Here is a 24,554-nt window from a genome sequence, read left to right on the forward strand (position 1 = left end):
TCTATCCTTGGTTGAAAGATGAAAGCTAGACAGAGACGGTAATGTGTTTCAGCAAAAAAAATCAAAGCAAGTAGGTTTTGATGGGAAAGGGAAGAATTTTTTAAGTACCATTTCATATGCAAAGAAAGTATATCAGTCTTATTTTCTCGTTTTGGAACCCTGCCTGCACTTGGGTTTGGGACTGCTGATCCAATTCAACTCTCTTATTGTATAGATGCACACGTGGGGTCCAGAGAGGTGCAGCAACCTGCCAAGGATCACACAGCGTTAGAGAGCAGGCTGGGACTAGAACCAGTAGGTGGAGGGTACAAATCTGCAGAGGGGAGGAGGTGGGGGAAAGGAAAGGGAAAGTGACTGACAGGTGGGAATAACTGAAGGACTACCTGGGCAGAGGGGGGTTAAGTGCCTGAGTTAGTGAGTGGAGGGGCAGGAAAAGCTGGAAAAGAGGGATGGGAGAGAGGAGGGTTCTCAAAAGTCCTGAATCCAAGGTTCTCTCTGGGGAATTAACACAAAGGTGATGGATAATGACCAATGTTACTTTGGCAGCAGCAGGAAATACAGTAAGTCCAGCAAGAGTGCCCCTGCAGTAACCATGGTAAAAAAACAAGGAGAACCTGCCCAAAATGGTATTTACCAGCACAGACCCCCGTAAGTGGATGGGGATGATGGGGAAACTTGATCTAGGTCAAGTCTAATGGGCATGGCCTGGGAAGCCCAGACTCTCTGCCTTTTGCCTCTTTGGGGGTCAGCGCTGTCTGTTCACCCTGGGACTCGGGTTGGAACGGACAGAACTGCTGGGACCTCAGTTAAGTTTGTTCTCTCTTGTTCTTGGTCAGGCAGACTCCTAAAGGGACACTTAGGACATCTAAAGACCAATATTCCTTTTAAAGCAGCTAACTGGTTGGAACAGCCTCCAATGTCGTGCAAAACGTGACTTTCTTCACTACCTGGTTAATTTTTAGGTCGAGACATGATCATAAATAATGGAGACAGAGGACCATCTGTCACTCATGAGTTTCTCAATTGAGTTATTATGTTTGAAATTTCAGTTTGACAGAGACTAAAACACACAAGCTAAGGGCAACAAACAAAAGGACCTATAAGAGGTATATGCACCCAAATGTTTACTGCAGCATTATTCACAATAGGAGACATGGAAGCAACCTAAATGTCCATGGAAGGATGAACGGACAAAGAAAATGTGGTGTATACATGCAACGGAATATTATTCAGTCTTAAAAAGGACGGAAATCTTGCCATTTGCAGCAATGTGGATGAACCTGAAGGACATTATGCTAAGTGAGCCCAGACCACCCGTAACAGTTAACTAACCTCTCAACTTGTCTTCATAATCCTAACAGCCTATCAAAATGCAAGCATGGTATTTGTATTCAAACTACTGCATGATTCTCAAATTATATCATCCTGCTTATAGTTTAAGTTCTAAAGGCGTCAAATAATTTAAGGGATGCTTTCATTACAAAGTGGCATTTGTTTGCAAGTCTCAAATCCCAAAAGATCACTTTTCCCAGAGCCTCCAACTAGGGTACATAGTATATTATTCATGATTACGACCATAGCTCTGGGTTATCAAGAAAGGTTAAAACCCAAGAAAAACAAACAGAAAGAAAACAGAAAAGAAAGGAATGTGTGACTATCAAAACCTATTGAGAAAAAATTCCCAGCTCTTAAATCTAAGAGCTAAGGTCATCTCGTCTAAGGTCGAGGTATCTGGAAATTTCACTCATGTGAAACATCTTACTCCCACTGATGCCAGATTAAGGAGGTCTTCTTTACATTATTGCAGATGAATAAAGCACTGTTTCATTGTTTCTCAAAGCATTTGTAAGAGTGTGGTGACAGAGGAAATGTCTGCATTTGAAAGGAAGTCTTAAGGGGTTGTGAAATCTCAGGAAGGTTCTTAAATGACCTAACCAGATGTTTTGAAGTCTGATACACCCTTAACCCAAACTGAAATTCATAACAAAGTCAAAAGCAATAGAGTCAAATTGATTCCAAAATGCCTTTTCTAACAAATTTAACTGTTTACACCAAATGACTTTACTAGGGCCTCATTCCAACTGGGAGAGAGTATACAGTCATGGAAACAATGGGATTCATCATAAAGTTTGAAGAGGAAATGAAACTAAAAATTCGGGTAAGTCCTTAGTGCTGGCTAAATTAAGAATCCACATATCTGAGGCTGTATGGAATCATGGTTAAGAGCCAGAGCCTACAGCCAGACTGCATTTTGATAAGCTGTTAGGACTATGACTAGCTCTACCACTAGACTCCTAGCTCTGTCACTTGCTAGCTGGGTGACTTTGAGAAAGTTACTTGACCCCTCTGAGCCTCAGTTTTCTCAACTGTAAAATGGGAATAAAAATGGTACCCACTTCACTGGGATGTTGTATGGATTAAATGAGATAGTAACGTGCCTAGAGCATAGTAAATGATCAGTAAATTTTACCTATTGGAATTATTTTATTTTTTTAATATTAGCAATATTATGTAGACAATGAAATGACAGGGAAACTGGGTTTTTTTATATTTAAATGTAAGACATTTAAATTTAAAAAAATATTATTTCAAGGAGGAGGAAGAGAAATAAGGTTGTCTACACCTCTCCACCCAAGAAATAAAAATCCTGAGGTAAAATGTGGTTCCTTTAGTTGGTTTGTTTATTTTGTGGATGGGGAGTTATTTAAATCTGAACGGGTTTGGTTTGGTACACACCATTTGAGACATGCACCAAAAATGTATAGGCAGAGTCACACAAAATAGTACTGAGTTGCATCCACTCCAGGTCTAGCCCAGGGCTAAAAGGACCGTACAAAGTCTAAAGAACACAAGGCTGGGGTCTGGAGATCTGACTTGCCTGGTTAGTGTGGTACTAACAAGACTGCTATCTTGAAGGGTGACCCTGAAGAATCAAGTCAATTCTGCTTTCTGGATTTCAACTTCCTAGTCCACAAAATGAGTGGGTTGAACTAAATGACCAATAAGGTTTCTTTAGGCTGTAACTGCTTACATGAAGCTGTGGTCTCTGTTCCAGGGATAGACTTGGCTCTGGACTTGACCTCTGGCAGCACTACGGTTCTGGTCCAAAGCCAGCCACACACTCCATCTACACTGGATGCCTCCTCAATTCCCGCTGTTGGTCTTGAGGGACCCAGGCAAGAGGATGTGAATGGACAGTCCAAACCCATGGCCCCTCTGGGAGAAATCACTCAAGTACGTGCCCTGCTGCTTCCAACTCAAGTCACAACCCCTGGCACACGCAAAGCCCTGCTTATCCCACTGGAGAGGAGGGTGGGAACCACTTTATTTGAAGCAGAGCTGAAGACATAAATATTCTAGAAGCAATAGCTCCTTATTTTGGAGGACTCTGGAATGAAAGTCCAAGGTAGAAAAACAACACAACAACTGCTAGCATTTCCATTCTGAATAGACAATATATGCCAGGAGCTCTGAAATAAAGATAGTGTGATTCGTTTATTATTCCTTCTCTTTAAAACCTGCATTAATTCTGATTTCTATTTAAATAAGAATGATTAAATTTTATCAGCTGAGATGGAAATATTGTGATAAACACTGGCTCATGGCCAAACTAATCTCCCAAGCCCACAGCTTACGGCCATTGTCTTGTATAGATATTTGAATGGCAATGGGCTTTTATCAGTATTTCTAAAGGCACTCATTTAATTATGTGGTTGTAAGGATTTTCAAAACCCAAAAGAATACCATCAATACATATTCATTTCTTGGATTAATTCAACACTAACATCAGAAAATAGTTATTTAAAGGATGCTAGTACTTGTTTTTGCTTTTGCAAAAACTGAGGCATCCAGTTCTGGTTGCAATGGTGTCTTTTAAAACGTTCCATAGAACTGAAACTAGGAAAATGCAATGCACAGTGAGGTAAGGCTGGAATTTAGAATTATAGGGATTAGAAGGAGGACTCCACAAAGTATTCTTTAACAAAGAATACTTCATAGAGGTTGGACTGTAGCAAGGAAAAAAAAAAAATCCCTGAACTAGGAAATTTGTACACATGTGCAGATCTTGTCAATCAAATGTAATATATTTGAAAGCCTCAGGAAAAAAAAGATTCAAGGGCAGGGGCTGTCTAGGTGTTTCCTGCCCCAAATTTCCATACCCAGAAACTTGAGCGATCTAGATTTCATCACCATAGGGGATACTGCGTTTCTTCAAGAACTGATTAAAAGATACAAAAATACACCTGACATGTTTAGCATTCATGTTTCCTCCAAAGTAGGTCTTTATTTTTCAACAGTATGATGAATCTGTTTGGGAAGCAAAGACTCACACTCTACCTTAAGCTTGGGATTTCTTCTTGTATCAGGTTGGCTGAACGGGACAACTCCATTCATTGGAACTGCGACCCACATGGTTTGTGTCTGCAAACTCAACACCTACTACCCTTTTTCTCATGTGTCTTTCAATCTGACCAAACCACCAGGCAACTCCTCCGGTGCTGATCATTTGAGGGGAGCCAGGTAGAGACGGGGACTAGATAGGGAGGGGAGGAGAAAGAAGGGGAATGGAAAACGAGCCTCTTGTCAATCTTGTTAAGACGGATCTATTTTTTGGGTTAACAACTGCCCTGGTCTGAGGGGTTTCCTGGGATGAAGAATTTTGAGTGCTAAAACCAGGACAGTCTAGGGAAAGCGGTTGGTCCCCCTATACTATTTATCTTTTGGCTTAAGCTTCCAGGTCAAGCATTCTAAAGGTTCAAACAAGCTGGGAAAGAGGAGACATTTAGCTTTGGTTGAAGATTACTGAGAGGACCACCTGTCACAACACAAATGCTGACTAAAATTCGTAGAGGACATGTATTTTATAGAATTGGGGAGGTAAAGAGGACTTTTAAAAACAATTTCCCTGGGCTTCCCTGGTGGCGCAGTGGTTGAAAGTCCGTCTGCTGATGCAGGGGACACGGGTTCGTACCCCAGTCTGGGAAGATCCCACATGCCACGGAGCGGCTGGGCCCGTGAGCCATGGCCGCTGAGCCTGCGCGTCCGGAGCCTGTGCTCCACAACAGGAGAGGCCACAACAGTGAGAGGCCCGCGTACTGCAAAAGAAAAAACCAAAAAAAAACAAAACAATTTCCCTCAGAGCATGCTCAGTAGAACACTAATTCCATGGGATGGAATTTTAGTGAAAAATGGTTTAGAGATCAAATAATGCTACTTAAAAAGGTTCCTTTATTGCAGGACTTATCAGAGCCTTGAATAAGCTAACATTCATTGTTCATTAACATGTTTGACCACAGAATCCTCTTTCCCAAGGAGCATCTTAGGATAGCAGTATCTGGAAGATCCTACTTTAGGAAGCACCACTCTAGGCCAAACTCCTCATTTTAAAGATGGAGAATAGCACTCCGGTTTGTCTAGTTACAGGCAAGGCTGATGCTACAGCAGTTTTTCAGAGTTTAATGTGCATAAGATTCACCTGGGCCTCTTCTTAACCTGCACATTCTGATTCCACAGGTCTAAGGTGGGGCCTGAGATTCTGCATCTTTCACAAGCTCTCAGGTGATGTTCACGCTGCTGGTCCATGGACCACACTTTCAATAGAGAAGCAAGTCTCCTAAGTTTATGCTTGTCCCACTGCCTTGTAGCCTCTTTGTGAGTGGAACTAACTAATTCTCCTATCAAAGCAGCACCCTTGCCTTATTCTGGTTTCATTTGCTGAGTTGATATCTCCACTTCTTCAAAGCTACTCCCTGTAGTGATAGGACACATCGAGATTAAGGAAGTATTTCCTGGACCCTAAAATAAATTTTCTTTTTGCTCTATTATAAATTAGAAACAGATAAAGCTTGTCACTAAGTGGTTTATTTGGAGGCCCTATACAGAAATTTAGATCAAAAGTTATTTGAAATCTTGTTTAACTGAGTCAAATCAACAAAGGACACTTTCCATGACCGTTTCCAGGTAGTTTTTAATTGTTCTTGGAAAAACATGGTATGCATCTAACCAAAATGTGCCCAGTGATTGTGCAACTAACTGGCTATTGCCATAATATGAATAGGCAGTGACTAGCAGACGCTCACTCAGCATGCAGATTTTATACTACAAGGAAAACGTACCCACCCTGATACTTCAAAAGCTTTTGCACCTGCATGTGCACAGTCCTCACATTATTGCATCATATTGTTGATGTTGCCAGGAAAAATCAGCTTACTGAGATGCTATCTATATAACAGCCATATGCCTTGTCAATTTAGGGCAGGGGAGGGATGGGTAAGGAGAAGTGATCCAAAAGGAAGAAAAATGACTTGCTTATTGACTAAATTTTTACTTTGCAACAAATAGTTGTGACATAGCTCAAAGGACAGATGATGTCTGTATCTTCATGACACTGAAGCCAACCACAGGTAAACAGAGCATGCTGGGTGGTAAGCGGTTAGAATACTACTCCTGTTTACAGCCCAGCCTCTCCCCACAAAAAGCTGATCTCAGACATTTCACCCAACCTGGCCAGTCACCGCAGAGATCTCAGCCAGCAGGGACTGAACTTCCTAGGATCCAGATGACTGAAGGGAGAAGGGAAGGCAGATTCTACTGCCTGGAGACTCAGCCCCTGGACACAAGAAGCAGATTCTAAGTCCAGACTGAAGGCTGGGGAGCCTTCACCTAACTTTTAGTTCCCATGCAGAGCGGGACCTCAAAGTCCCCACATTCAAGCTCTATCTTTGCTGCCCACTAGCTAATGCATCATCTTTGGTCTCCTCCCTGTGAAGTGGGAAATAGCAGTCACTGTCTCACAGAGTTAGGAAGGTTAACTGAGAAAACTGCATATATTACTTTGCATGTATTACAGGGCAGATGTTGACAAAGCTGAGCTATAGTTTTTTGGTTTAGGTTTTTTTTTTTTCTTTAATTACAGTAAGAAACTTGAGATCTACCTTCTTAAAATATTTTTTTAGATTTATTTTATTTATTTATTTTTGGCTGTGTTGGGTCTTCGCTGTTGTGCACGGGCTTTCTCTAGTTGCGCTGAGTGGGGGCTACTCTTCGTTGCGGTACGTGGGCTTCTCATTGCAGTGGCTTCTCTTGTTGCGGAGTATGGGCTCTAGGCGCGTGGGCTTCAGCAGTTATGGCCCACGGGCTTAGTTGCTCCACGGCATGTGGGATCTTCCCGGACCAGGGCTCGAACCCGTGTCCCCTGCATTGGCAGGCGGATTCTTAACCACTGCGCCACCAGGGAAGCCCCCTTCTTAAGGTTTTAATACAGAATTGTTCACTGAGTTATGTTTTAACAGTCAAACTTACATCCCATTTTGCTGGTTTCATACATTCTGATCATACATTTGTTCACACATTACATGGGTTCCTACTAAGCATCAACCTTGTGAAACACTGGGAAGTCAAGGTGAAGAAGACACTAGCCCTGCCCTCAAGGATCTCTTGTGGGTTCTTAGGGAGGCTGACACTGAAATCAACAATTATGATACAGCAGGATGACTTGCATTGGGAGGAAATGGGGTGGTGGGTGTGGGGTAGCATCTCACCAACCCCTGCAGGGGAGCAGTGGGGAGGAGTCACGGAAGAGTGAGGAAAGATGTCCCAGAGGAGGAAGCTCTCTGATCCCTCCTCTGTCTCCTTGGCTGGCTCTTATTCCAATGCCTGAAGCTATGCACAGATCCCAACCCGATCCCTTCCCTTCTCAACCTCGTGCTCCAAAATGATAGCATCTCTTGTTCCACGTCTATGCTGCTGACCATCAGGTCTGCATTTCCTACCTTGACTTTTCTCCCAAGGCTCAGATGTGATGACCTATGTGCCAGCTGGGTCCTCCAGAAAGGAGTAATGCCTATGAAAGATAAAAGTGGATGTGTTATTTAGTCATTGCTGTGTAACAAATTACCCCATAGTTACTGTGGGTCAAGAATATGGCGCAAGTTAACTAGGTACTTCTGACTCACAAGGCTGCAATCAGTGTCAGCTGAAACTCTGCTCTTATCTAAAGGCCCAAGTGGAGAAGGATTTGCTTCCAAGATCACTTATATGGTTATTGACAGAATTCAGTTCCTTGAAGGCTATTCATCTGAGGCCCTCAGGTGACTACTGGCTGGAGTCTACCCTAAATTTCTTGCCTTTCCATAGGGCAGCTCACAATATGGCAGCCTGTTTCATCAGAGTGAGCAACTGGGGGAGAGAGCAAGAGAGCCCTAGGGAGACCGAAGTCACAGACATGACTTCCCATCGTTTTTTGGCTGATTTCCATTTATTAAAAGTGAGTCATTAGGTCCAGCCAATAGCCAAGGAGAGGAGATTACACAAGGGCGTGAATGCTGGGAGACTGGGAATCATTGGGAACCATCTTAGAAGGGAGACTGGTACAAAGGAGGAAGCAAGATTGGACCACAATGCAGAGCTGATACCAGTGAAAGGAAAAGTGGGGAGGAAGCAGGATTAGGAAGAAAGAGCCTCAGAACATAATGTTCATGCGATAAACTCTTAACCAATTCAACAGGAAGCTCCAGAACAATGGTTGCCGTTGGTGGAGTTCTGCATGGGGCAAAAATGGCCAAGACCTAGGGACTGCCTAGGAAGAGCATGGTCTTGGCTGAAAGCTGAGGTGGATTCTGAAGGCCAACAAATAGAGGCTTGAGGTAACTGCTTTCTTTGTAGCTGAATGGCAAGTTCTTTCTGGAAGGGAGATGTGAGTGGCACACCTTCGAGGCCCCCATATCCACCGCATGTAGATCAATGTTTTGTACAATCTAGGCGCTCATCAAGTGCTTCCACCAAATTATCAAGTGCATAACTTACTAATGATGCTTATTTAAAATATCAGTTATTTATTATTTGTGCAAGAGGAATATTCATAATCACACTGAGACAGTAGCCAATTGATGAACCAGTTATGCAGTCAACTAACAGGGCTGTCTAACCCTTTGCTGCATCTTCAAAAGTTGAGTTCTTTCCTGCTTCCTCCAAATGACCTTGGCTTTGTGCATACAGCCTTAGAAAAGAGGCCTATGTGGACCAAGGTAGTTCTCGATCAATGGGTTTCTCTGACTCTTGGTTTTACAAGCTTTCCACTGAGAACAGAAATGCCCCAAAGTGCTGATGGTTGGATTGTGATCAGGCATCCCACCTGTGGGAAGGACTTCACACACCATTAAACACCAGGAGAACATATATTATTAAATCTGTCCTCCTCCATCAGGTCTTCTCCACTAAAGGTTTGCTAAATAAAGGTATCATTTAGCCAAACCAATCTTCACATGCCATATCCTGGGGCACCCTCTCTAGTGAAGTGTAACTACGTTGCAATATTTCGTGAATATCTGTTTAATGTTAGTTGCTCTTCTAGACTATAAGCTCCACGAGGGTAAGCACAATGCTTTGGATGTCCAACATTTAGTACTGGTCTGGCAAAAATGCAGGGACTCGATGAATGAATGAATAGTGAGATGCATGGCTCTTTGATCTGTTTTGGGAGTCTAGATTTTCATGCATCAAACTTGGTCTGGGAAGGAGGTGCCCTTGTATTCCCGTGCTCCTTTTGAGGCCAGACAGAAGAAAGCTCATCTAACTCCAGGGCTCTGGAACAATGTGCCCAGTTTGGTCAAGTTAATGGTCAGGTTACATTCTGTTGCAATTTTGCATGTTGAAAAGCTTTCTAAAATATATTAATCTAGCTATCCTGTCAACAGATATTCATTAAGCACCTACTGCATACCCATCTAAGCAATTTATGGCTGTTGGCTGACCGTCTCTTTTTTACCTACTTATCCATTTATTCTCCTTCTCACATTTATGTATTTTATCCATCCATATATCCATTCACTTATTTATGCACACTTTACCTTATTCCAATATGTATTGGAGGGGGTTTATAGAGATCCATATAATATATCACTATAATATAAATTATGAGTAGGTGAAAGGGAAAAGGAAAAAGCATAAACTCATTATGTATGGACTGAATCACTAATCATTCAAACTCTTACTGGCAAAAAAAGTGATGGACTGGACTCTACTGATCACAGCAGGTGCTCAGGTGTAAGATACTGGGGCAGATCTACCATAAAAAATTCTTTGTGGAGCGTTTTCTTCATTTAACCATTGGACTAAATCTTTCTCATGCTTCTGTGTGTTTTAAAGGGCTTTGAAGATTTCAGGTAGCTCATTCGTTCATTCTTTTTTGTTGTTCTTGTGTTTACTGAGCACTTACTAAGTGCTGAGCACCATGCTAAGCTCATGCTAAGTATCATGGTCTAAGAAAAAGGGTGCTGAGTGCATGTGTTTTTACTGTTAGGCTCCAGGTCTGAGAGTTATAAGTCCTGAGTTCTCTCATGGCTCTGGGGTTGCTTTATTGTGTGGCTTGGCTGAGTCTATCCCAGTCTCTGGACCTTGATGTCTTCATGTGAAAATGGTGGACTAAGTGAATATTCTTAACTAGATCTAAAATTAAGTAATATAGGACAGGCTGGATTGAAGCAAATCAATTCAGCAATTCTTTTGGTCCCATCCCATTCCTCAGCACAGCTTGAGAAAACTGACTCCTGATCAGTGACTCCTGGAAGCTGTATTTTTAGCATTTTATCCTCAGCTGGCATGCACATCACATGGAAGTGTTCCAAAACCCCAAAGTGATGTTACCTAATGAACCCTTTCAAAATATTGTGACCTAAAGAATAGGTGCTTCTATCATGGAAGTGAACTCTCAGAATACACAAGGATTTAAATGCCAACATCCTATATTTAAAAAAAAAAAAATAACCAGCGCTAACTGAGCTTTGCCGACCGGCACTCTTCTAAACGTGATAATGCATCATCTCATTTAATTCTGGCAAAGCCCTATGAGACAAGTTTTCATTATTGCCCCCATTTTACTGATAAGGAAACTATGGAGCAAGAAGGTTAAGCACTGGGCTTCCCGGGTGGTGCAGTGGTTGAGAGTCCGCCTGCCGATGCAGGGGACACGGGTTCGTGCCCCGGTCCGGGAAGATCCCACATGCCGCAGAGCGGCTGGGCCCGTGAGCCATGGCCGCTGAGCCTGCGTGTCCAGAGCCTGTGCTCCGCAACGGGAGAGGCCACAACAGTGAGAGACCCACGTACCGCAAAAAAAAAAAAAAAAAAGAAGGTTAAGCATGATAACTTATGTCGCAGACCAGAGATATGAGCCCAGGGAGTTGGACTCCAGATCCAGGCTCTTCCCTCTCACTTGGCCACACATCTTTCCATCCAAAGACTCATACCTGTAGCCCTTAGGTGCTCTGTTAGCTTGTGGCTTACTTTTTAAAAATGCCTTATTACCTATAATCTGTTTCTGATGCTTCTAGCTAAGAAAATAATCTCAATGTAAACAAATATGAGAGATTCTTTTCAGAATGGATTTCCAACTCCAATAATGTAATTTTGATTCTCAACAATAAAGTGCATAAAGATACTTTTACTCTAAACCTAAAGCTGGCAAACTTTTTCTGTGAAAGGCAAATGGTAAATCTTTTAGACCCTAGAGGCCATAAGCTCCTCAAATCTGCTATTAGAGTGAGAAAGCGGCCAATGTTTAAACACGTGATCATGGCCATATTCCAATAAAACTTTATTTATGGATACTAAGTTTTGAATTTAACGTAATTTTTATGTGTCATGAAGTACCCTTTTTCTGATTTTTTTACAACCATTGAAAAATGTGAAAACCTTTCCTACCTTGGAGGATGAACAAAAACAGGCAGGGAGCTGGATCCAGCCCATTGGCTACTGTTTGCCAATCCCTGCTCTGAACTGCTCACTGACATCTGATTCAACCTTTGGGAACAAACAAGGCTTTTCTTAAAAGAAAAATAAAACCACTAGACACTCGGTTTTCTAATTTCTTTGCAATATGAATCTCTGTTTTCTTGGTCAAAATGTGTCCTATTTTCCTAGAGATTTAAAATTCTACATCAATAAATATTTAACCGTCAAGAAAGTTAAATTCCCCTTCTACTTTGGCTGTCAATAAGTGGAGCTCAGGACCGTTGTCTATACTTGTTACAAAATTCAAGACAAAGTAAAATATATTCCCAAATATCTACAAATGCACACATGAAATATAGGTGTATTTTAAAGAATAACCTAACAGAAAGTACTTTAAATTTCACAGCCGCTGCTAATGCAGGCAGCTAATCCTATTTACATTCATATTAGCCTTGGTATCTTTTTCCCTAAGATTTACCTATTTGTATGCCTGCATGAGTTAAACTGCCTTTTGCATGATATCAGTACTTTTGTAATTTAAATCTATAAAAGGCAATTTCTTTTAAATATACTTCCTAACAGTGGGTGAAAGAGGCAGCGAAGTTATTTGAGGGCGGTACACCTCAGTGAACATGTGTGCTGAACTCCAGGCAATATGCAGAATGTGGGAATTAACCTTATACTGTAGGAACGGAACAGAAAATGAAATCAAAGCTGAGAAAGAAACAGCCTTTGAAAAGGACCACTTTGCCGTTATCGAAGGAAATGGTGTGTTTTAGAATTGGTACTTAGGTGAAGCTTTCTCCCCTTCTGTAAGAGTGCTAAAGACTGTTTGCTTTCTTCATTGTGATATTTCTACATCCCAAATAACTTTAGCCACCTGGTAAGCAAGTTTTACGATTTAATGTTGGTGTTGGCTGATAAACAGAACATGGTTGACAATTTGGTGACCAGGGTCAATTTTAAGGTGTCCATTGTGACTCCCCATGGAACATGGAAGCAGTGTAAGCGGGTACGTATTGAGGGGCTAGGGGTGAGACTCCAAAGATACAGAACAAAGTGTATCCAGCTGGAGCTACATTTTTTTCTTCATATAATTCCTATGAAATGTTCACCCTCACCATCTCCAGTTGACATAAATGAGATGCAAGTAGGTTAATGTATAATCTTGCCCCAAAGAAATAGTTTCTTCCAATATGTAGGGCACACACATCAACATGCTTCTTTTCTAAGCAGGGCTGGGATTTTTTTAGCAAAATTCACTGGGGTTGGGAGGGCGGGAGGTGAAATCCGACGGGAGGGACTTCCAGATGCATGCCCTCACTTCTGGTTACACTGAGCACGTCCTCCCAGGAGAACTGGCCCTCGGGTTCACTTCCTCTGACGCTGGTCAGGGCATGTCTCCCAGAGCTCACCAGGTCATGGGCTTGAAGGAACCCATACCAAATTTCAGTCTCATGTAGAAAGTCTTCCCACAATAAAGCCAGGAAAAGACACAGTTCCAAACTGTGCATCCAAGGCAGTGGGGCTGGTCAGACTTGGGGCCTGAGACCTGCACAGAATTAGCCCCAAGCTTCAGATGCACCTCGGGAAGGGAATGTCCCTCCATTTAATCCTAAACTTCGTGTTATTTGCCCTTCTCCAACTGTAATGTCTACAGAACACCATGTATCTGGATGGAAATGGGGCATTTTGTTCACTACCCAGATAATTACACAAAGCTTCAGCCACTGGTTCATGACTCCTGAAGAACCCTCATGCACACAAGTACACACACACACACACACACACACACACACACTCAACCAAAATCCACCACCCTGAAAGGAGCCATTATAAATGTTTCATGTGAAACTTTCAAAACCCATCAGACTCACCAGAGCTTTCAAATTAACTCCCTTATTGCCCAAGGGATCGCTCTGAAAGAGATTTCTCCAGCCTCAAATCTCCTGAAGAAAATTCTGAATTTGAAACAGAATGCAAATAATGCGTTTTGACTCCCTAATCAACAAATGGGATCAACTTGAATTGATTAAGAACCTTTGAAATTAGCTGTCTTTAATTCTCTCCATGGCCTGCTGCTGGTACTCTGAAGATAGGAGGGGAGTGTGTGTGTGTGTGTGTGTGTGTGTGTGTGTGTGTGTGTGTGTGTGTGTGTTGGGCTGAAGTTAGAAAGTTTGGTCTCATTTTTTTTCAGAGCTCATATAATGGTCTTTTCTTAAAAAAAAAAAACTTTTTAAAAATTTTAATGGTGACACAACTCTAAGAAAGCAAGCATTCACCTGGTGCAATTATATGGCTTTTCATGAAGTACATTTCCAACAGTTGGCTGCATGAAACCTGCACAACTTTACTGAAACAAACAAAAATCATAAAATCTGAAATGAATGCATAAATAATATGCAACTGTCTAGACAGTATAGGTCACTTGCAAAGAGAGCAGGTAGGGAAAAAATTGTCCATCAGTCAGACAACCATAACTGATTCTGATGCTAAATAATGGTGGAGATATTCAGCATTCTCTCTATGCGAAAGGCTTCGCTGAGCATTCTCCTCTTCCCAAGCCAGTGGCCTTCTGCTTATCTAGTGCTTTATGCAGTCTTTGGAAAATGCACTTGCTATTTAAACATTAAAATTAATGCCCAAAGAATAGCAGTTGAGCAAGGCGGGGGGAGGGGTTGCCACTGACCTGTGTGATTGGCCTTTGGTAAAGCAAAAATAGCCCTTCTAGATCAACAATATGAGATTTCCATACCCACAGAATCTTAAACAGATGTAGTTATGGAAACTTTAGGCTAGCAAAAGACCCAAACACACACACTCAAATTTCATGGAACTTTTTTACTCTCCAGTAATAATGTGTAAGAATAGATTCAGGTCCTTAAATAGTGTCCTTTTAATAAATTTATAATAATCTGTGTACATAGCAAAAAAAAAAAAAAGGCCTGAAATTCAACCAAATGCGTTAAATAATGATTGCGGGTTTTTAGCACCCTGGAATGTGATAATCTCAGCAGTCACAGAGCAGGGCGATGGCTGCTACCATCACTGCCCTCCCAAACTATGAACACAGGGTGAGGTTCATCAGCTTGTGCCTAGGGGTGGGCGTTACCAACCAGTTGGCTCTGCAGCCCGATGGGCCCACATGCCCTTTGCAAGAGGAACCCAAGGTGAGGCCACCATGAATTAGACCTAATGCCTGCAGGAGGAAAGATCCCTGCTCACCTTGCCAGGGAGGAAGTGGGTGGGCAGACAGGTGTCCGCCCTGCTCCGAGCTGAGCAACCATACTGGCCAAATGGGTCAAACCCTTAGGGAAGACGATGATAATAAAATAATAAGAATAGTAACAGCCGCCATTTATGCAGCGCTTACTAAATGTCAGACACTGAGCAATCGTAAAGTCCTGAGTCTGGAGGACTGTCTCATTCAACCCTCACCGCAATCCTAGGGAGCTGCTCTGATTTATTATCCTCATTTGACGTCGGAGAAACTTGAGGCTCAGAGCAAGTAACTTGCCTGAAGCCAAACAGGAATAAGTGGCTGAGTGCAAGTTTGATTCCAGGTTCCTTTTTTTTTTTTTTTGCGGTACGTGGGCCTCTCACTGTTGTGGCCTCTCCCGTTGCGGAGCACAGGCTCCGGACGCGCAGGCTCAGCGGCCATAGCTCAGGGGCCCAGCCGCTCCGCGGCATGTGGGATCCTCCCGGACCGGGGCACGAACTCGTGTCCCCTGCATCGGCAGGCGGACTCCCAACCACTGCGTCACCAGGGAAGCCCTCCAGGTTCCTTTAAAGCGAAGCTCACCTCTTTCCCCGCGTGACCTTTTGCCTCTCCGGCTGCCCCCCCTCGGGGCCGACTTTGCCAGGAGATGCTGCGGGCACCGCGCCCCTGGGGCCCATAGCACAAGAACGTCCGCTTCTTGCAAGAAGCAAGATGCATATTTTCACTGTGTTGGCATAAAGGCAAATGAAATCCACACCTGTTTCTATTTCTCTTCTACGCAAGCAGTCGTAAAATCTCATTTTCTTTTCTTTTTTTTAAATTAAAAAGGGGCCACGAACCGCAATGTTGGCGCTTGAGCAGAAGAGACTCCCCTGGCCTTCCGCTTCGCATACCTGGCCAAGCTGAAGAGAAGGGCGGTGGCCGCTCCGGAGGGATTCTGGTCCGGAAGCCGCGGAAGGGAGGGCGACGCTGCGTCTGCCAAGCCCGGCAAGTGGGCGCGGTTGGGCTCCGGGGGCCCTCGCTCCGCTCCGGGACTCCTCCGAGGCCTGCGGGGAGGCGGCGGCCTGCTACGCCCTGGCCTGGAGCGATCTCTCGAAGCGTCGGGGACCCTCCTTACGCTGGCGGCCGCCTCACGCAACGCGACTCGGAAGCGTCCTTGCAGCAGCCGCTCTGACTTCCGGGTCGCGGCCACCGGCGCCCCGTGAGCCCGGGCCTCTACTCGCTGGTGTATGAGACGCCCTTCGACGCCCAGGTCAGCCCCCACCAGGCCCGCTGCCGCGACCTGCTGCCCTGCTGGGCCGACTTCCTGGACCGGATCCCAGATGTGGGCTTCGTGGGCCGCTGGTGGCTGCCGGGGTCCCGGATGCGCGACTGCGACCTCAAGGCCCACGAGTTCCTGCACCTGCCGGCACATCTGCGCGCAGTCGGGCCCCACCAGCTGTACCCGGAGGCCAACGAGCGGCTCTTCGACGAGGAGAAGCCCAAGCTCGTGGTGCTCACCGCCTATCACGTGGTCCAGGCACTGTGGGAGGAGCAGGTCTTAAAGCAGGAGAAGAAGGACCAGGTCGCCCTGAGCCAGGCCGATCCGCTGGTGCCATCGGAGGTCGCGAGATGAAACCCAGTCCGGCCTGGGTCCGGACCGGGCTCTGAACCCCGGCAGACGGCTGGCCTGGGACTATGAAGTTGGTGTGTGTTTAAGCCTCAGATGCAGAGTGATAGAAATAAATTACGTGTAGTGTTCTCTCCCTGGGATTTCACAAAATTGGGGGCCTCTGTCTGACCTGTTCCTTGTGAGCTGAAGCTAATTCATAGAGCCTTCTTGGTCTGGGGGTTGGGGAGAGCAGAGCGACATGCCATGTCATGTTTATCACTGCCAGAGTTGGTAAGGAGCCTCCGACAGAAATAAGCCTTTTTCACTGGGCTTCACGGTTCCCCTGACTGAGGTACCACAGTTGTTAGGTGACTCCCAGACTCTCCTAAGAAACTTCAACTCTTCATTTTAGAGTTTGAGCTGAAGGCTTCCCTGGTGGCGCAGTGGTTGAGAGTCCGCCTGCCGAAGCAGGGGACGCGGGTTCGTGCCCCAGTCCGGGAGGATCCCACATGCTGCAGAGCGGCTGGCCCGTGAGCCATGGCCGCTGAGCCTGCACATCCGGAGCCTGTGCTCCGCAATGGGAGAGGCCACAGCAGTGAGAGGCTCGCGTACCGCAAAAAAAAAAAAAAAAAAAAAAAGAACCCGCCTGCTAATGCAGGGAGCATGGGTTTGATCCCTGGTCTGGGAAAATCCCACATGCCGCGGAGCAACTAAGTCTGTGCGCCACAACTACTGAGCCTGCGCTCTAGAGCCCACGAGCCAAAACTACTGAGCCCGCGTGCCTAGAGCCTGTGCTCCTCAACGAGAGAAGCCACCGCAATGAGAAGCCTGTGCACCGCAAAGAGTAGCCCCCGCTTGCCTCAACTAGAGAAAGCCGCACACAGCAACGAAGACCCAACACAGCCAAGAATAAAAACAAATAAATACATTTAAAATAAACCAACAGCAACAAAAGAGCTGCCAGTGGACATTCTGGAACACCGATCTCAGTCATCTACCTTTTGGTTTTAAATTTGTCAGACGCCCTTGCTCAGCCCTTCTCACTAGGAGCAGTGGCGGCTGGCCCTGGTCACCTGAGGCCTCCCTCTGCCATCTCTCTCTTCCAGCAGGTCTCTACCAGGTCGGTCCTGAGACCAGGGCCATTTCATCCTCCCATCCCTTCCTCCCGGGCTGCCAGTGTTATTTATTTTTAATGCCTTTGATACATTTCCCTCTTGTTTTGACCAAGCAAACAGCACACATCTGCTGCCACCAGGAGGTGTCAATAGTTCATACTGCTCAATTTGTATGCCCCAAATCCACTGTAGGGATGATTTTTGCCATGCCTGTATCTCAAGTTTCAATTTCTAAGTATTATGCTGCGTTCTTGGCATTAAAAATTCATAGGTTGAATTAAAGATTTATTTTTAAGGGGGGTACCTTATTATAAGGCAAATCACGTTCTTTTCATTTTAGACATATTGGCTATTACGATTTCATCTTTTTTGCTAAAAGCTCAATTACATCAATATCGCTCAAGACCCTCCAAACACTGAGCTGAAAGCCAGGCTTCTCAGAAGCCAAGTGCCTATTGCCCTGGAAGGATTAACTTTTCTAAGAATGAATCCCATCCGCCTGATGCAGAGTTATCTCCCTAATAAAAAGCTGATCGAGTTACACCTCTGCTTAGAATCTCTGCCAGCTCCCTGTTGCTTACAGAATGACGTTTAAACTCCTTCTTCTGTCTTACAAAGCCTTCCACAGATTGGGCCCAGCCTGCCTTTCACTGTTCCTGCGGTACATTCCACTCTTCTTCACACGGAAGGAGACCAGGACATGCCAAAATGTCCTGGTCTCCCTCACCCTTCAACCTTCAACCAAGACCTCGCTTCAATGTGCTTCTATAATTCAGTTTACCTGGCCATATTGTAAAATATCTATTACATCCATCCCTCCCCCCAGACTGATTTCCCAAAGATGGGAACTGAGCATTGTTCCTATCTGTAACCCCAGGTTCAGCACAGGGCCAAGCACACTGCAGAAACATTAGTAGGTAAATGAATAAATGATGGAGTTGAATGAATGAATTCAACGGCCCAAGAACTCACACGCAACAGAACATGACAACAAAATCAACGACGTCAATGTTTCCAGTCGTACATTTAGTAAGTATAGAGAAAGCTAGTATATACAGGGAATCAATTCCCTACCTTTACTAAGTCTTCTAAGACAGGCTGTGACTACAGTAAGTGCTCAGGAAATAATCCAAATGGTCCAAGGCTTTGGCGGAGATCAGAGCTTCCGAGTTGTGTGTGCTGGGTAGAGGGCAGGTGCTTGGGAGAGGGAGAAAAATGCCTCGAAATGGGTGAGAGCCACCTGGGCTGGTGTGAGACAACACAAGAGGCCCTTCTTAGCAAGAAAGGGCCGCAGACTTTCAGTTGTTTAGGATGAAGAAAGTGACAAGGACAGGAACCTCTGGTGAAGGGGTAGGCATGATGGAAAGGGGGATTTCTAGAAAAAGTCAACCATGGCTCTCCTGACTTAAAAGCAATGGGAGGGCTTCCCTGGTGGCACAGTGGTTGAGAGTCCGCCTGCCGATGCAGGGGGCACGGGTTCGTGCCCCGGTCCGGGAAGATCCCACATGCCGCAGAGCGGCTGGGCCTGTGAACCATGGCCACTGAGCCTGCGCATCCGGAGCCTGTGCTCCGTAACGGGAGAGGCCACAACAGTGAGAGGCTCGCGTACCGCCAAAAAAAAGCAATGGGAGTGGCTCCTTTGAAGGATAAAGATGCTTTTACTCAGGGACTCAATTCTGAAGAAAGTTTTCAAAGTGCTGTTTTGAACTGTGAGACGAAAGGGCAAGGATAAAATACGTGGAAAGTGGACAGCTATTCCCTAATGCTGCTGGTCCCTTTCTCCCCTTCACTCACTCCCCAGAGGAGAAGGAGCTACCTGCCTAGTTGGCCTGAGCTTGGCTTGGCTGGTCCTGGCTCTGTCTCAGGGCTGTCTGCCTGGAGGGGGCATCTCCTCCTGCTTCTGCATCCACAGGATGAGTTACCTTGGACCTGGCATCTCCTTTCTGGAGGCAGGTAGGAAGGCCATTTCTACTGGTCTGAACTCATGAGATTTCTCAGATGGGAGACAGTGACCCTATCTGCCGTTGACCAAGGAAGTGTCTGCTTTACAAAGGGGCCGTCCTAATACCTTGTCTTGGAGTAGGGAGTGAGAAGCAAGATGTGGAAACCCAATTACTGGGCCACAGATTCCAGCCACATGTTCTAATTGAGTGAGGCCAGCAATAAAGATGACATTTTGATCTTCATCTATCTGATGCTTGTAGATATTTCTTGATTAATTCTGAAATTTGAGGGGAAAGGATTTCAGTTCGCCACTTCTGAAAACCCAGCACATCGCTTATGTTCTTTTAGCTCTGAATTAAGTGATGGGTCCCTGGACTGCTCACTGCAGGAACCCAGGGAAAGAGCTCTTTCTTCAGCTGACACTTCTGATTTAAGGCGTCTGCCTCATTTGATCTCATTTGGGGTCTCCATTGACAGTTCCAGGGGAGACCCCTGAGTTTCACAATAGCTGGAGGTGTCAGCCAGACCGAGGGGTGACAACAACCACCCCACCAGAATGAAACACACAACCTTTGTGAGCTATAAGCTGAACCGAATCCAATTGCTCATCATACTCAACCTGAAATTCCTCGGAGACACTGTAGGTTTGGTTCCAGGCCACAGCAATAAATCAAATATCGCAATAAAGTGAGTCACACGAATGTTTTGGTTTCCTAGGGCCTGTAAAAGTTATGTTTACACTATACTGCAGTCTATTAAGTGCTCAATAGTGTTCTGTACAAAAACAATGTAGATACCTTAATTAAAAAACACTATCGTGGGCTTCTCTGGTGGCGCAGTGGTTGAGAGTCCGCCTGCCGATGCAGGGGATGTGGGTTCGTGCCCCGGTCCGGGAGGATCCCACATGCCGCGGAGCGGCTGGGCCCGTGAGCCATAGCCGCTGAGCCTGCGCGTCCGGAGCCTGTGCTCTGCAACGGGAGAGGCCACAAAAAAACCAAAACAAACAAACCCCACTATCGATAAAAAAAAACGCTCACCATAATCTGAGCCTTTAGAGAGTTGTAATCTTTTTGCAATAGTAACATCAAACGTCACTGATCACCATAACAAATATGATAATAATGAAAAAGTGAAATATTGTGAGAACTACCAAATGGGACACAGAGACCCAAAGTGAGCAAATGCTATTGGAAAAATGGCGCCCACAGACTTGCCTGACAGGGGTTGCCACGAACCATCAATCTGTAAAAAACACAATATCTGCAAAGGTCAATAAAGCCAAGTGCAATAAAACAAGTTATGTCTGCAGAGAGATACTGAACGATCATTCAAACAGAACTGCTAGATACTTTCTTAAAAAAATAAAAGACCTCACCTACTGCATCAAAAGAAAATCAAAGCTTCGAAATATTTTCTGAATCGAACTATTTCATTCTGTTCAAGTATCAAATACCTATCAGGTAATATTTTTTTCCCCAGCATAGAAAAATATTCAGCAAATTCAACCATGTTTATTGCTTCCCTCTCATCCTTTAAATTTCTCTAAATTAACTTACCTTCCCTTTTGGTTACCACCTTTCAATTCTGTTTCAACTTTAACAGTGTATATGCATGAATGATCAATAAAAGTAGTCAAAAGATTTTATCTGTGTTGGTTTAATAGTTCATGTTTTTTCAAAGAAGAAATGTTGAAATTCATGGCTGAAGCACACGTGATGATGGAATTTCCTCTTCTTAAGACACTTTAAAGAATTTTTGAAGGATGATCTTTTAATAGATTGCAAGTAGATAAAATCTGTCCCATTGCTCTCCAGGTAGTTGGCCTCTGGGGCTTCTAGTCCTGACTTGTATACTTCTCAGTAGGGTACTATTTATATAAAAGGGTTGGAGCGTTGTATGCCTGTTCGGTTATTTGTTCATTAGCTCATTCATTCATTCATTCATTCAACAAATATTCAGTGAGCCCCTCTGTGATAGGCCCATAGTGGGTCGAGGAAATTAATAGTAAATAAATCATAGCCATCCTTTGAATTCACAGATTAGTAGAGAACACAGAAACCTCAGTGGATAAATCATCATAGAATAAGGACTACAGAGAGGTAACAAGGAATTCTGAGAACTTTTTATGTTTCTGATTAATGGTAGTGCTCACTTCTTTTATCCATAGTTGAAACATCTATTTCCAGAGAATTCTAGTTCAAGGAAGTAAGCTTCTCAACTCTATTCAACTGCATTCTGTCACGCAGGAGGTACTTCTTAACCTCCCAAGGACTTCTGAACAGTGTCAGCTACATAACTGTCGGTAGGATGGGCTATGGTTAGAAATGACATGAATAATAGGCATAGCCAACTGCTCTGCACTTACTTTGGGCCAGGCACTTTTCAAAGCACTTTTAACTCATTGCACCCTTACAACCATCCTGTGAGGTAGCTCCTATTGTAATCCCTGTTCAAAAATGATGAATCTGAGACACAGAGAAGGTGAATAATGCCTCCGAGCACACATAAAGGGTTAAGCATATACTTTTATTTACTCAGTGAAATATAAACTTGAGAGGGTCTCTGAATTAACTCCCTGCCATTGGCTCCTTCTCTTTCATAAAAATAATGTGCAAAATTTAAAAGCAGACAAACAAAACATCAAAATAATCACGCTTCCTGAGTGTCAGGGTTCTAAGTTAATAGAAATGTTGTTTTCTCAAAAATTGAACTTTTTACCTTCTATGTATACTCTCATTTAGGCCTAAAATATACAGCCTGTATGTTTTTTAAAAAGCAGCAACTTGAAATCTAATAGATAAAAATTTATATTTATAAAAAACATATAAATTATATAAAAGTAATAATCTAATCTTTCTTGCAATGAGACAAACTAAATTTGAAAAAAAATCAGTAAAGTTCAGAGCCCTAAATTCATTTAAGAAATATGCACATAAAATAACTGCAAAATCACAGGTTATTCAAGAAAAACCAAAAGAACAAGGCCTTCCCTTGCTTGTCAAAGATACAAGAAGATTTATTGAATGCTAGTGAAATAAAGATTTGAGCATTCATTCTGCCTGAGGGACTGTATCTTAGTTTTCATGCCTAAAATCCTCACAACTGAGACAATCCTTTGATTAAAACATTGTCTGTAGGAAGCCCCTGCACTCTATGGGTTACCGAAGAGGAGAGGAAGCTCATTATAACATATTAGCATCTTGTGATAAATTACAACAGCTTAATTTGTCAAAGTAGCCAACTACAACCTTGGAAAGCATTCAGCAGAGATATAAAAGAATAGGACTGGGCTTCCCTGGTGGCGCAGTGGTTGAGAGTCCGCCTGCCAATGCAGGGACCATGGGTTCGTGTCCTGGTCCGGGAAGATCCCACATGCCGCGGAGCGGCTGGGCCCGTGATCCATGGCCGCTGAGCCTAAGCGTCCGGATCCGGAGCGGGAGAGGCCACAACAGTGAGAGGCCCGCATACCGCAAAATTAAAAAAAAATTAAAAAAAAAAACATATGTTTAAAAGAATAGGACTAAGGAAAAGTGAAATTTAATTAATGATGAATCATTATGGCTTTTCATGGATTTTTGAACATACTATTTCTTATTGATTTGTGAGAGCTCTTTATATATGTTAGTGAAAATCTGCTGTTTTTTCCCCTTAGCATTCCTCTTCCCTTATTCTGATAACAGAATCTCTCTGTATTATGAAAAATTCATCCCAAGTAGTTTGTGTAGCACTGACCTACTGCTTTCCCTGCCACAAGCGTAGCACATGATCCATGCCTGGGTAGAATCATCAGTGGGTAACACACTAGAATCTCAGAACAAAAGAGAAACAGGAGCAAAAGAGAAAGAAACCTTCCTTCAGCCACAGGGGTTATTCAGTGATGGACCTGTGACCCAAACTGGGTCAGAATCCTTCCAAAAGCTTCTATGCTGGAGCGATCAGAGAAGCAGCACTCTTTCCTGGAGGACTGTTAGGCTGGTAGGATAGGAGAGACCGGGCTACAGGCAACCAACATGGCTTCCTCATGATGGAAGCTTCAGGCCTCTCCATCCCTGGGCTCTCCAGTTACAGAAGCTAGCAAATCCCCATGCATGTTTCAGCAAGTTTGAGCAGCACTCTTCAGTTGAAAGCAACCATAAAAAAGCACATATTGAAGGTATTAACGTTTGGTCTGTCACATAAGCAGTAAGTGTTTTCCCCAATTGTTTGTTTTTTAATTTTGTTTAAGGAGGTTTCTGTCATATGGAAGTTTTTTGTTTTTAAGGAGTCAATCCTTTTCCTCTTCAGTGTCTGGCTTTGATGATAGACTTCAAACATCCTTCTTAAACTCCTTCTCTAACCAAAATTAACAAATGTAATAGTTATCTATTGTTTTCCTTGTACTTTTCTGGTTTTGTCTTTACATTCAACCTTTAATCCATCGTGAATTTGTGGTATGGTAAGGTGTGTAATAGGTAGTCATTTTTATTTGCACATAAATGTCAGTTGTCCTAACGTTATTTGGTAAACAATCCAATCTTTTTCTCGTTATTTCAACGCTGCCTTTACTTTGTCCCAATCCATACTCATGCTTTGGTTTTTGTCTTGGCTCTCTATTTTCCTCCATCAAGGTACCCCTCTTCCTGTACTAGTTCTGCACCAACGTTAATTAGTGGATTCTTGGGGAACTCCCTGGTGGTTCAGTGGTTAGGGCTCTGCGCTTCCACTGCAGGGGACACGGGTTTGATCCCTGGTCGGGGAACTAATATCCTGCATGCCACACAGCGTGGCCAAAAAAACAGGATTCTTATACCTGGTAGAAGAAAGTTCACTCTTCTTCTTGCTATTCTTACACATTTAATTCCATATTAGTTTTGAATCATTTTTTTAAAATATCATAAAAACCTTGCTGGGGTTTGCTTGGGACTGTACATGTGCATGAATTGGGAAAAGCAATATCTTTATTATTTTGAGTCCATCC

The 24,554-nt window shown here is 43.8% G+C and overlaps 1 pseudogene; it reads left to right on the plus strand.

Annotated features, from left to right (window-relative positions):
* Window positions 1–623: 623 nt before the first annotated feature.
* LOC136140290 (mitochondrial import inner membrane translocase subunit Tim29-like) lies at window positions 624–16,562 on the plus strand (annotated as a pseudogene).
* Window positions 16,563–24,554: the final 7,992 nt, after the last annotated feature.

The sequence above is a fragment of the Phocoena phocoena genome, chromosome 20 (assembly GCF_963924675.1).
Source record: "Phocoena phocoena chromosome 20, mPhoPho1.1, whole genome shotgun sequence".
Classification (NCBI taxonomy): domain Eukaryota; kingdom Metazoa; phylum Chordata; class Mammalia; order Artiodactyla; family Phocoenidae; genus Phocoena; species Phocoena phocoena.